The sequence below is a fragment of the Magallana gigas genome, chromosome 8, assembly GCF_963853765.1.
Source record: "Magallana gigas chromosome 8, xbMagGiga1.1, whole genome shotgun sequence".
In the NCBI taxonomy this organism is placed as follows: Eukaryota; Metazoa; Mollusca; class Bivalvia; order Ostreida; family Ostreidae; genus Magallana; species Magallana gigas.
The window spans coordinates 31,140,935-31,155,674 of NC_088860.1; the positions used below are offsets into that span (position 1 = coordinate 31,140,935).

General features: G+C 36.4%; 1 long non-coding RNA gene across 2 annotated transcripts in view; it reads left to right on the forward strand.

The window, feature by feature from the left end:
• The first annotated feature begins 498 nt into the window (after window positions 1-498).
• Window positions 499-14,740, forward strand: part of LOC105348063 (uncharacterized) — a 30,065-nt gene continuing 15,823 nt past the window's right edge. Inside the window, exons 1-2 of one of the 2 annotated variants that reach the window (XR_010708302.1) lie at window positions 499-1,563; window positions 4,756-5,327. This is a non-coding gene — a long non-coding RNA (uncharacterized lncRNA). Of the gene's footprint in view, window positions 1,564-3,492; window positions 3,924-4,755; window positions 5,328-14,740 lie in introns of those variants that run through there. The other variant, XR_010708301.1, reaches the window with a different exon arrangement.

Genomic DNA, 14,740 nt, shown 5'->3' on the forward strand with positions numbered 1-14,740 from the left:
ATAAGCAGTCCTTAACTACCAAAGAAGGGGTTTCTGTATGTAGATTTATTTTACAGTGAATGTGTGATAATTCTACTATTCTAAATTGTAAAGCATAGCATTGTTTGCGCATGCGTGATTGATTCCTTTTCTTTGGGTTAAGAATAGAGATTTGAATGGACATCTTTTGTGCAACTGAACATAACGGGCCCAAATAGGGTTAAATTAAGGCGAAAAGAAAGGGTATTATTTTTTTCTTTCACTCATTTGATTTACAGTCGGGCAGCAACTGAACATGAAAAACGACAGTGGGGAATAAAATGGGCGATTCTCGTGTGTTTGTTCCAGGGTAAAGTGGGCTCAATTTGGCGAAACCTTTTCTTGTTCTTTGGCAGATTTTATGTCGCTGAATTCAATAGCACGCATTTGCGATATTGTAACATTAAATACACACGTTTGTTTGAATTTCTAAAGCTCTCATACAGATCGAATGGGGGTATTCTTTTCATTAATATCAATTCAAATCCTTGGTCGATTTTTACAACATAATATATGAATATTCGCACTCGCATCAGGCGAATTGTGCGTTCAGTTTTTCTACTGAAATGTGAAACTGTTTCTCTTTTTTTTTTTTGGATGTTCAATATCTGAACACGAAGGGCGACCCAAAGCGGCGTTTGTGTCAATAATCGGAGATGATTACTTACAATATGGAATCCAACGATTCAAGATAAGTAAGAATTTTTGTCAGAACCATTGAGTCGCTTCAAATTTAATTGGGTGGGTGCCTTACTACAAGAATAATGGGAAGACTTATTTGTCGACAACTTGCCGTCGTTTAAAGGTTTTTTTTAAAACCCCTCACAATTCATTGGTCTCTGGAGTAAATAAAGTGAACCGGGGACGATAGATAAGTTTGTTGCATATGACGACCCATCGTTCAGGAAAAGGGAGAGAATTATTACAAATTTTGTATGAAAAGCCTTTTATCAAGGAACTTCTATTTAGAAGCGCTACACAGCGCCTGGGTTTATTGTAACTATTTTATCCAAGTGCTGAAAGCTTTTGAAAACATGTGAACAATTTGAAACTATAGATGACAGTGGATGAAAGGGGGACATATTCAAAAGGACAAATGAACGGCTCCCCGACCTTAAAAGCAGGTATTCAGAAGCGATGAAATTAGGAGACATCTGGTAGCTCTAGACAATATACGCTCTTCAGTCATCAAAATACACCAACTCGGAGCAACAACGACCCTCAATACCTATACATTTTGACTATTGTGAAACGAACCAATGAAAGGACCTGGCAATTGAAAGCTTTTGGATATCTTTAGGATAGATGGTTACCAAGAATCCAGGGCGCAGGCAAATGGGGCTTCCTCTCGTCTCGTTTGTTCTATCGGTGTGGGGATTTTTTAAATTTTTTAATCTGTTTTTTTTTTAACTTGTTGTCTATGTGAAATGTGGATATAATTCTACTAACACTTTCGGCATTGTGCATCCAATGACAAGAAGGATTTGGACGAACCCTTGATTTAAATAAGTGATGGAAAGTGATTGTCACATCCACGCTGTATAGGTATGTTCTTTCAGTAAGAAGTTCGTTTAAATAAAAATATAATTCTTGATACTTGAAACAAAACGGCGCTACATGTAGGTTCTCCCCCACCACTGCCCCACCCAAGCATGCCCCCCCCCCCCCGGTTTCTCTATTGGCGTCACAAACATTTATGGTTAAAATTATGCAAAACAAATGTAGATCTTTGTTATTTATTTCTAAACATGTCATTCTGCCTAAACTAAGTTGACATGATCTGGAGGGCTGGAAATGTTTTTCTCATGATTTAAATTCCGCCTGTATTGTGTGCTTGACGGTATCAGCTTTTCTGAATTCAATTCTTCTGATATTGAGGGCTGATATTGACACAATTTATCTCAGAAGCGAAAGCTTTAAATTAATAATTGACAGCAAACAACTCGCTGATGCTTTTTTTTACATCCGGAAATTGCATACAAACTGAGAAGATTTTAATCGAATGCACGATGTTAAAAAAGGATGAAAGGTTTTTAGAAGCAATGTTTGTTAGGTCGTGTGATCAAATTATCGATAAGGTCATGTGAAAGAGCTCTCTAGTTATTACGAAATTTCTGGAGCTTTTTTAAAATAGAATTGATGATGCAGATAGACAAATATCTCTGAAAAGGATTTCACCAAAGCTTTCCCTTTCTTCTATAGGTGACATAGATAGTCGATTATTTTCTCATTCACGTATCGCTTGATTAACGTTAATCTCGGCGTAACTTTGCCAGTCTTTTCTTCATTCTGGTAACTGAAACCGGACTGCTCCTTTTTGCGACAACCAAAATCTGAATACAATGTATCAAGGGTTTTATTATTTATAATCAAGCAATACCTGTATAGTGAGTTAACACGGCGATCGTAATTCAATGGTAAATGCATTTTGTACCATAAAAACAGCTGCCTCTGTGCCTTTTTTGTATGAGCGAACAATGGGGGATTGGATTTTGGATTTTTCAGGTAAAAAGTAGAAAAGATTGGGGGTTGTCAAGCGTTGTCGTCATATATAAAAGGGTTTTGTATTTGAAATTGCACTCGTTTTTTCCCCGTGCCAAGCACAGGTTTTCTGTCATGTACATAAATGGAGAGGGAGGGAGATCGAAGCTCGATTGAATGAAGAAAGATTTAGATAAATAATTTTCAATCAAGATTAAACTGCATCACACCCACTCGTCCACCTGCATATGAGCACGTCATACCCGGTGAATGGAACCAGGATGGGTCTAAAGGTGTTTCATTTTATAGGACATTTACTTTCGGTAGACTTTTTCAGGTAACATTTTTTGTACTTTAGTGTAAGGTAGGAGGGTGAAGATTGTTAGAATATTGCCTATACTGGTGGTAACGTAGGCATGATTGAGAGAGAGAGAGAGAGAGAGAGAGAGAGAGAGAGAGAGAGAGAAAGACACTCAAATGTTCTCAATCTATCAAGTTTTTATGCAACGAACTTGCATATAATAGATCTATAGATCGGGCACGTCGGTGAAAGCGCCTAAGAAGAGAGAGAAAGACACTTTATAATTGAAAAGGTTCATCAACAATGACCCGACATCAGCTTGTTTAAAGAATAACTCCCATCAATACTCGTCTTTATCGCTTTGGTTCCTGTTTCTTTAACATTACGTTTCACAGGCGATGGCTTCAAATAAACGCAATTTCACCATACGAGTATCCAAAGCCTTTTTTCATGCAAAGGGCCCGTAGAGATAAATAAAAGTTTTTTAAAAAACACATGATCACCCAAAGCCGGCATGGGGGAATAAATGAATAAAATATTTAGGCCTATTGTTGTTATTTTAATGTATTTTTCAATAGAAAAAAAATACCCATTCTGTGAAGGCCTTTTGATATGGACATAGATATGTAAAACGTATTTAGAAACATTGTAAAAATTGAATAAGAGTTCTTTGAGGAAACTATTCGTGTAGGGGAGCTTCTTTTCAATGCCGGGATAATACCCAAGTATATCAACCTTTACAAGGCTAGCCATATGCGAATATGTTCCATACAAATGCTCTGGGCCTGCGGATCTATTCTACCCCGGTCCTTTATAAGCCCGACAATAAACCCCCTCGTGGCTCTATTTGCCTTATTGTTAACAGTTTCAAAAGCATTCTCTCCGTCAACATATAAGGGGACACCACTCATTCATCAGCTTATCAAAACACTCCATTGGACTGTATTGTGCATATAATTCGAAATTTCCAGCTAAAGAGAGTATCGGTTTGGAGTCCTTGGTGAATTTATCCGGAGCTACAGGAAAAGTTGATACATTTTTCAGTGAGATTTTTTTGGAAATACTAGAGAGCGATAAGCCTGTCCGTTTATCTAATTGCTGAGTGAATTAAAATCTAGCTATGGTAAGTGTAGTATATTTTGGTTTCATCGTACGTGTTTCCCGGTATCTGGGTTTTCTGTTAGGCCTATGATGTTGTTCATGCATTTAAACTCTCTTTTGAGTAAGATGTCAGTTATCTCCGTAACTGATGCACTATCTATGTAGAATCTGACGACTTTATTTCAGTGTGTAAACGGAAGTCGTTACACATGTCACAAGGTCATCACAGATGCGCGATACTGCAACTTGCATCAGCTCGACAATCTAGATAACATTGAGATTTAAGAGCTTGGGTTTTTTGTGCGATTGTGTAACCTGAACAATACACCTTGATTATACGGACATGCCGCCGGAGAGAACCTCACGCAGTGAGACTGAGATTGATACAGACGGTGCCATGTTTACCGATATTTCAAGTTCACAAAAGATGTACAGACGACATATAGCCGTTGGTATCAACAGCATGTAATTTAACAGATAACTGGGGAAAAAAGCTGCTCTAATCGATTATTTCAATTGTCTAATCGTGATTTTGTTTGCAAACTAGCGATATAAAAAAATGAACGTCTCTTTTCTATGAATGCACACGCCTGAAAGAAGCTTTACCACAGAACTTATCAAAGAGAATGAAGTTTATGTTCAATTTTTGTTACTCGACGATGACAGTTATCATTCATAGAGTAAGACAAATAGTTCCACCTTAAAACAATTGAAAAACAACAAGGATATCAATCAAGAAGCAACCCCCCCCCCCTCTCTCTATCTCTCTGAAAGACACAACCTTGTCGACATTTTCTTCTACAGCTCGTGTGCCTTGGTCGTCCAGAATGTAACGTCTTTTCTCTGTTTTTCAGATTAATCAGCAGATAATATTCATCACAAGTAATAAAACGATTGCGGAATGAAAAGGATGACTGTACCTTACGAAGCTACCGGAAAATTCGCCCCATTGTTCAGGACAGAGGAGCTGCTATTTTATCCCCAAGTGAATATTTTCACCAGAAGAAAGCCCCAAGACAGATTCGGTAACAATAAGGCAAAGTTTCTATAGGGGCATTGAAAACTTGGGCCACAATACAGCATGTTTTATTCCCTTCCCCATTGAAAACGATGGAAAAGTGATACCTACTTTCCTAACAAAAACATTATGTGACTGGGGCGCGTTTTGTCCGCAATAAATTAAAGGTGTATCGAATGTTAAAATTATTGTGGTGAAAAAAAAATGTAATAATCTTAATTATTCGCAAATTCTCGTGCATGGCGTTAAGGCGTGTGTATTCTTTTTCCTTTCGCCCAGAGTTTTTAGTTTATTGTGGATTATTTTATGAGTGAATGTGTTGTGAATAACGAAGAAAATTTGTGGATTATTAAAATTCTCGACAGTTTGCTGATGGTTCCCGAAGAAATCCTACGGAAGAGGAAACAGGTGAGAATTCTTTTGTACCTCAGAGAATACTCATAGAATTATCTTACTAAAGGGCGTAAAGATGTAAGATCGCGACAAATCAATACCTTTAGAATTCAAAGACACCTTCGTCGTGTGCTTTTAAATGAAAGAAAAAATGCCATCATTAACGAATTTAAAGATATGTAAGGGTCATACGCACTGGAAATGGGGGGGGGGGGGGGTGTAGTGGAGAGGGGAGGGGTGAGTGTATGGTTTAATCTCTGATAAAAGAAGATAATCAAATGGTTGGAAATTTACACGAGAAGCGTGCCCACATTATTTCTGTAAGAGACCGCAAATCAAGGACCACCTGCCATTCAAATGTCAACAAAACAGTCCTTTCACAAAAAAATGGAGGTCGGCACGATTCTAAAGATGACTGTTTTCATAAGGGGGCCATCAGTAGTCATGTCAAATTAAAAAAAAAAACTATAGTAGTGTCAAGTTTTGGATTTACTGAATCGATGGAGAGTATTTTCCAGGAAAATTTGAATCAATGACTGTACTAGTAACCAATGATCTAGGTTTCTAGTTTTTGCAGAGTTCTTACACATCTATAGGCCATTTGAAAGTTCGGACGGTTCTTGTTATTCACTTCTGATAATAGATAATAAAGAAAAAACGAATCTCATCATATCTTTAAAAATGCTCACCTTAGGTGTCCCTTTTTGTTTTGCCTACTGATGTTATCCTAAGGTATGATTGTTCATTATGTTGCATGCATGTACATTGTAAATTGTAAATGACATTGTAAAAGTTTGGGTGAGTATTTGGTTCACCTCAAAAAGTGTTCATTTCATTTCAAACAAAAAATAAAGCCTGAAATGTCAAAATGTAGGGCCTTAGTTTAACACATGTACATAAAAAATCAAAATATCACCAAATGGTAAATAAGCCAAATAATGACAAGGAATTTGTGATTTTAAAAAGCTTAACGTGGCATGTGGAAGAAAGAGACATAAGGATATGCATAAAAGGAAATCTTCTCATTGTAGCCATTTACATGGATTTCGTTTCTTATTGTACTCGTATGCATTCATCAATTCACCCAATTCAAATAAGCGTTTATCGTGTATAGTTATCTTGCTATATCATAAAAAGGACATTGCTATACCACCATCATTTGTAAAATACAGTAGTGACCTAATATTCCGAATCTGTTTAAGGACGTTGATGCTCATATTTAAAAATAAGAAATCTTGATCTTGGAGCTGGTTTGGAATAAATTGCATTGAGGGAGGGTTTTTTTTATGGGAGATGTAATTGTTTTACGGTTACAGCAGGATGATTTTGTTATCAATAACTTGTTTCAAGCGAAGACATACATGTACACAACATTCCTGCTTCTTCTTCTTCTTTTTTTTAGAAGTTAAAAAACGAAATAATTTAGACTTGTTTCCGATTGCCTTAAAAGTTTCTGTAAACCTATCTTGTCAAGTAATATCGTAATGTCACCTTAACTGTTCTATCGAAACCGTGGGGGATAAAAGCTGAATGAAGAGGAAAATATTTTATATGCCTTAATAAACTGTTTAATGCCGCATGTCAATATTTAAACAAGACAGCACCTGTCGTCTGGCCGGCGATTTCCTAAATCCAAACATTTTTGTGTGTATTGTAGCTTGTTCCTTAATACCCACCCTCCTCTTTTGAAGGCGCACAATACGTTTTAAAATGATACAAAAGCGCGGAGATTGCTTTGGCAATAAACCCTACCTTTTAAATCACACTCTTTTCAGTATTTAATATCAGATCCACCACTGTATCGTGCGCTCTCTGAGGAATAAAAGGCACTGACTTCTTATAAGAGGTCTATTATAAGCCCCTTGTTTTCGCTTTGAATGCATTTCTTGATTTACATATCGCGTTTCAAAAGGCGATAGAGTAACCTTTTTGAATTAATACATTTTAATACAAACTTTAAAGCTGGGGCTATGTATTAATAGGAGAAAAGGGTATTTATCAAGTATACAAAGAAAATAAAGACATTATGAATAGTCCATTTAAAGCGGCTATTATTTTATTTGTTATTTTGTATCTTTTGATGGCTATGCGAATTGACACCCTAATAAAGAAAGAATTGTGCAGTTATTAATACCTTGCTTGAAGAATCTGTTGAGATTTTTCAAATCTCGAATAGTCCAAGGTTTAATGCCAGTCGATTAGAAGGTAGAAAATTGTCGAAATACCTTTGTTAGTCTTGAATGAAAGCAATGGAGTTCAGTTTCTGTTAAGACTTGGGTCGAGAAAAGCTCGAAGTGATACGGGCGGAACAAAACTGCTTTTGTGTGATTCTTTTGGATATATTGTGTCGTGTTGGCAGCCTTTAGTACATGAAAGGATGGCCGAACATGTCTGACGAAGTTTATCTAAATCGCTGATAATAACTTTTATGTTGCATTAGAAACTGTAATAATGGTGTTTTATGACTGCGAGAAAGAAGTTATTGGTAAGCGCAGATATGATTCTAAGAGGGAAAAAGACCCCGTATTCATGGATTTGTCCCCCCATTGAACGGATTTGAATGAAATCTGGCATATCAGTGATTCAACAGAGGAAAACCCGATCCGATTTATATTTCAAAACAAGCGAAAGTGCACCCAATGTGCGTTTGGTGGTAGAGTATTTTGGGTCTTGTTCGTGAAGTGAATTTTGCGGCTGTTTTTCGTTATTACGAAACCTCTCTTGTTTGGATTAAGTTGTGATTATTTTTTCTGATTGTGAATTAATTGTTTTGTATGTGATGCTGCTGTTAATATTAAACGGATTATTCAGTTTCACAGGTAAGCGACAAAGAGAGATAACTGTAGGGTCATCTCTGGGCTATTTGTAGAAAGAGCGACAACTCTAAAATATTTCGGGAAATTCCTTATTGAATACCGGTATATTTTCTTAAATGACAAGTTTAACGGAGGATATTAGATTTAATCGAACTTTCTCTTTACTAAGTAAGTTATTACGAAAAAAAAATAACTTAGTTTTTAAAATAAAAAAAAAACAGAGTTAGCCTACCACCATACCCAAGAACCTTTTTTAAAGCGAAGTAAGTTCGAATGTTCAAATTTCTATGTTTCGTTCAAATATATGTACAGCTGGATTTGGGATTTATTTGATAAAATCTGTTGAGTTATTTGATGCTGATTATAACGACGATTAAAAAAAATATTTGTTTTGACCAGCAATAAAAAAAAAAAAATTAAAATGGTCAGCTTTGGGCAAAGGGAGGTAATTCTTATTAAAATACAGATCGAATTTTATATACGATAAGAAAGGGTTATCTCTCTTACAATATAAAAATTAATGGATTTTTTTAACGCATTGGAACAGTTATAACATAAAGCAAGTCCTTGATTCGATTGAAAATTGGACAAGACTCACTAGTTCTTCATGTGTTGGAGAAGAAAAACCTTTAAGAGCAAATTCCTCTCCTGAAAAGCATTTAGGATATTATTTGTGTTGAATTGTATATATTTTTTTAAACAAATATTCTTGCAGTCAATCAATTCAATAGGTAACATGCTGTCATTAGCATTATTTTTACCTTTTCTTTATTCTGGGTGGTAATTCTTCTCAATGTGGCAATCTTGTTTGGCAACTCAATTAATTAAATTGCATGCATTTGCCAATTTCCGTTACACTAAATTGATTTTATTTCTCATTCTTTCTCGCATTCCATATAGCATATCAACCGATGCAATAATATTTTAACCTGGACCGCTAAATTTTATCCCCAATTATGTCTATTCATGCTGCAGGTGAAAATCAATGGTTGGTTCTCTAATAAAGACCAACAAAATCTAACCGGTGTCTGTTTGAAGAACAGACTTGCGTCATTTTCGGTCAGAAGGTGTTGATTTCGGCACTTCTAGCGGTCAGAATTGGGACATTGATGACGACTCGATAATGAAATCAACAGTTTTTGACGATAATTGGTCTGTAATACTTTGTATATAGATCTCTGGTATCTACAGGTGTCTCATTTATTTATTAATTGCAATATATAAAAAAAGCTAACGTCGAAATTTCCTTTAACATTTATTCTTAGGTGCGAAAACACCTTTCAAACACAAGTAATTATAATGATTATTGTATTACATGGTAAATGATAGGTACATTGGTACATACAGACATGACATACAGAGGAGAGAGAGAGAGAGAGAGAGAGAGAGAGAGAGAGAGAGAGAGAGAGAGAGAGAGAGAGAGAGAGAGAGAGAGAGAGAGAGAGAGAATTTCTATTTGTCTCAAATCAAAGAATAAGCTTCCATTGTTGACTCGATTCTCAATCAGCCAAGACGAAAACTCAATTTCAGTAGAGGGACAATAGGAATACCAATGTTGAGATTTCAAGGAGACTAGGAGACGGAATGACAAAGGTGGATTTTCCTTGACGTCCCAGCCAAGTGTAATTACTTCACAAATTAAAAATGGAAAATCAAACACTCGCTTCTATCTACTAAACACAGTCGAAATTGTCTTGTGAAAATGCTATGTCCAAAAAAAAAAGTAAAAAAAAAATACTTCATATTATTCATTTATTGAAACTGGGCGTTTATGTGTGTTGTTCGGTCGTTCCGCTTCAACACGCGATAAGAAATAGTTCTTTGTCGGGGGGATTTAATTTACAGTGTCCCGGCGAGGGGGCCCAACCCGCGCATAGCGCTTCATTCAGTTCCACCGCTAGAGTTTTGTTCTTGTTCCATTGTTCGAATCGGGGAACTTTTATTCCAATACGTAGATTTAGGTCGAAACAACTCGGGGAGTAATATGAAGAACTTTGGTGCCCCCCCCCCCTCTTACGCAAATGAAGAAAAAAAAACCCAACACAGTTTTGGAGTCTGTAATTTGGAGCATAGACGGTTTTCTTATTTGCTGTAAATATTTCCCCCTAGTGTTCAATTGCATTGTTTGTGTTCCTCTGCATATGTCAATAAGAGAACTTTTCTCACGCCACAGACAGACCATTTTCATCAGTCGTTCGTTCCTCCAACCGACACGTAATTGACAAAAATATCATAATCACAAAGGCTTCTTACGAAAGAATTTTTTTTATCAATAATATTTTAATAGTAGTTCTATAGAAATGGGCTCTGACAGGTATTGTTCAGCGGTCAGGGCTACTTATTAAATCAATAGAAATATATAATTTTCAAATCTCGCACCCCAGTCGGTTTGTCACTCTTACATATTTCCTTAGACTTGAAATTTGAATTTTTCATGAAATGCAAACACTCCAATTCATTGTTTGTATTATGGAACTATTACTGGGTCACAGTAATGATCTTGATACATGTTCATAGGAGGGTGGCAAAAAAAAGAAGTCTCTTACCAAAAAATATGTGATTTTTTTTCTCATATTTAAAAAAAAAAATTTTGCATTTCAAATAACATACAAATTTTTGGTCTAAAAGATTAATGTACGAAGGTAGCTTGAAAATTCTTATCAAAACAGAAATTATAAACTTGCCGAAATATAACATAATTTTAAGTGTGCGCCATCTCTCTCTCTCTCTCTCTCTCTCTCTCTCTCTCTCTCTCTCTCTCTCTCTCTCTCTCTCTCTCTCTCTCTCTCTCTCTCTCTCTCTCTGTGAACTATAGAATTCTAATACTTCGTCATATGCCGAAGGAAATAAGAAAAATAAATTAATCAACCTAAAATTATTTTTGAAAATTGAAATAAAATATTCAATTGATTAAAAAGAAAATGTGACGTCTCCTTTTGGTCAAGCAAGCCAACTGTTGCCACTCATCCGATCTGGAGCGTCTACTGGCTCCCCCAAGTGTCTGTAACAAATCTACAAACTCACAATGGTCCATTGTCAACTTTATCAACTCGTATCAGGAAATCTGAGACGACCCAACTCTGTACAAATTAATCAATCTAATATGACCCATCGAATCAATTCAATATTTAGCTGCATTTTCGTGCATATTTTATGGTTTTTTCCTGAAAGGTACAATCTCTTGAGAGTCAAGAACAAAATTTGCTGAATAAAATTAAAATTTTTGCTATTGTAATTGAAAAAAAAAAACCACGGGACTTTGCTTTTATAATGATTGTAATTCTGGAATTTGGTCTAAAATATTAATATTAAATAGAATTGAATTGCATATATTTAAAGAATGGTTGCATTCAAAATTTTAATCATTTTCATTTTGCATTCAAAAAACTCATTTGATGAAGATTAACGGATTATTTTTTTTTTAATTAATATTTTTTATCTCTATCTTTGTAAAAAGGATTAAATATAAAATTTCTAGAATTTCTCTGAATAAAAAAAATCATAGCATTTTTCTTCTAATATTTCACCGAACATTTGGCATGCTCTCTTGTATTTTTTCTTCTTTCTATAGATGTATTCTATGACGTATCTTGTTTAGAACGCACCCCAAGTAATCATCTACAAAACCATATACATGTCAGACGTCTGAAAAGACTCTCTTCTTAATTCATCAAAACAAAACTAGTCTGATTGAAATGAAAAAAGGGGTTCGCAAATTTGCTTTGGTTTCCGATGAGCTCAGCAATGGGAAGAGAGATGGTCTTTGGGAGCTCTGTCGGACGAAAAGATGCGCGGGGGCTTTTGACGGGTAAATTGTTTGGAATACAAAGGGCTTCTGACCAGACCACGATGGGGCTATCTCGGATGTCAATTGCATGCAGTGATGCTCTGGGCATCGTGTTCATGTTGACTTCTGGAGACAATGCCTGTCTGCAGGGGCGCAGTGTGAAACAAGTCCCCGAGGTCTGGAGCCGTGGCGCGGGTCTGCATTCTTGCACAGGAACAGATCAGTGGTCCGACCTGTTACTCGCATCCCCAATTATCCAACGCTTAAAAAATTGTATTACACGAAATGGCTTCCTATATAAAAAAAAAAAATGCAAAATGTTGCATGTTCCTTCAAATTAACTTCTATTCTTCTAAGACTGTTATGCTTGTCCTTTAAGGATATTTGTCGGTCAAGACGTTTTAAAAATACAATATTTTATGTAGACTTTTTAAATGCATGGACTATGAGTCAGTTTTTTAAAAATATGAACCTAAACGCTTAATGCTGGAGTGACAATCTGATATATTCATCAATAAAAACCCCGTGGTCAGACTAATCACCGGTGCAGCCCTCGCACTCAAAGATACGGGTCAAATATCGCGCTCCCATCTCAAGAGTGTGGGAATTTCAATATATTTATTTGTAACAGTTTGAAGTTAATATTGATCCGGATGCTGGCTACTCATTGTCACTATAGTTACAAGTTATTTACATTTCTTAATCTTTAAAATAATATTCTGTAATGTAGCGGCGTACTTAGCCTTTGAAGAGCGTGCGGTGATTTTTTTGATTTCCAATAAGGTCTCCCAACTTGACAGCAGACTGTTTTCGCCTATTTGTTTTGGATGAAGTAATGCTATCATTATTTGCATTCATTACGCTATTTACCATAAGTACAGTTGGGGGGCTTATTTTCCTCCGATTGAACATACCGTGCGGTGTACCTTAAACATGCTAACAAACAGAACGATTGATTACACCCGAGAACCAGTCTACTGAATCCTGGCCTTATTCTGGCTACCATTTTCTCATTAAAAATTACAACTTGGGGTGGTCAGTATTTCTTATTTATTTTCATTTTTCATTTCTCATTTATTTTCTCTGGAGAGGTGAATCTGCGCACTAATTTATTTCCACTTCATACGGAACCACCCCGTCCGGGAACTGGAAACAAACCGTTAAACATTTTTATTTTAATCATATTTGGAATTGGGTTTAAGTGTAAATCCACTTCGAGTGGGGACTGGGAAAGGGTCACCACAGTTCAGCGAGCCTCAATGAAATTTGATAAATGAAGCCCCGGGCTATGCCGCTTCATCGGGTACCCACCTGCACGCAATATTCTGAAGGGCTCAAATTACCTGAGTGTCGGATTTGCCAAGGGTATCCAGACTATTTTCATAACAGTAATTGTATTTTCAAATGAAATATTTTTCTTTCCCTATCGAATAATTGTTTACCCGTGTCAACATTCATAAACGACAAAATAGGTCTACCCTTTTCATCGTCCAGTCAAAATAAATACTTTTTTTTAATTTGGATTGAATAGCATTTGCGGCATTAGTACAATATATAAAGCTCAATAGTACAGTCAATCGTATTTATTTTACCATGTTACAGAAGAAAAACACATGGAATTCAACAGATTGGATTCTGTTTTTAAATCGATCTTGCAAGAGGGCTTTTTGCGGTCATGTGACTTTTGGCACCCTGCAATGCCGATAGTAAGCTGTGTTTTCTCTGCGTCTAGTTTTCTGCCCCTGTCTAATGTCATCCTTTACAAAAGAATTCCCAAATACTTCTCTGTTTAAATCTGCGTTTTATAGATAGTTGTTTAATAAACCTTGATGTCATTAACATTTTAACGATATTTTAAGCAAAGGAATTTACATTTTAATTCAATCAGTCTTTTCTATCTGGCCTCAGAGTATTCATGTTCCGTCCCGATACCCACTTGTACTCTAGGAAGGAATCCATCAATTCTCCGATGTCATGCAATTTAGGCAGGGAGCGCAATAAAACACCCTGACGGATTCAGTGGTCATACAGCCGTGTTAAATCTCGGACATCTATCAAACGGACCGACGTTTGATTATGGCCAAAGGGTGTAGGGACACCTTCACAACGACCTATGATGGAATCTTAATTCAATTTTCGGTCTTTGCCAATTACGGCCATGATCAGAGTTACCACGGTACCTGGGTCTTTGGGTTACGCAATTCACAATGGGCATCCTGGGTGGATTTGCTGCATGAACTTTCTCTGACTGTTCAAATGTCCATCATTCCTTGTAAGACTTTTCAAAGGGGCTTGGATAATCGTCATCTTTCCAGCAGAGCTGGAGATGAAGTAGAATTGATCATGCAGAGAAAGAAACTGTTAGAATACCCGAATTTTTTTTTTAGCGGTACACGGGTACTGTTTCGACCGGAAGTAATCTGACTATAATGAGATGACCGTACCGAGGGGAAAAAATAAAACCGGAGATGGATGAGAGAAAAACATTTGGGCATTGATTTATATGGCCAGTCGATCACAATAAAAGACGTATTGGCCGGCCAGGGCTAATCTCCAAGAAGCAATTCAGATGATAATTATTTGAAGACCAGTCATAGTTTAGATGGTCTTCCTCTCTGCACCTGCGCAAATTAATGTATTTTACGTACATTTTTCCCTGGTCAGTTTTAATCAATGGTAATTACCCAGGTCAAAACCGGAATAGCGGAAATGTCATCTTGATTGTCAACACGCCCATTTAAAAAAAGTGGAAGGGGGGGGGGTTAGTAGAAAAGAAGTATTTGTAGAAATGGTGGTACCTGTACATGTGTGTGTGTGCATGATCG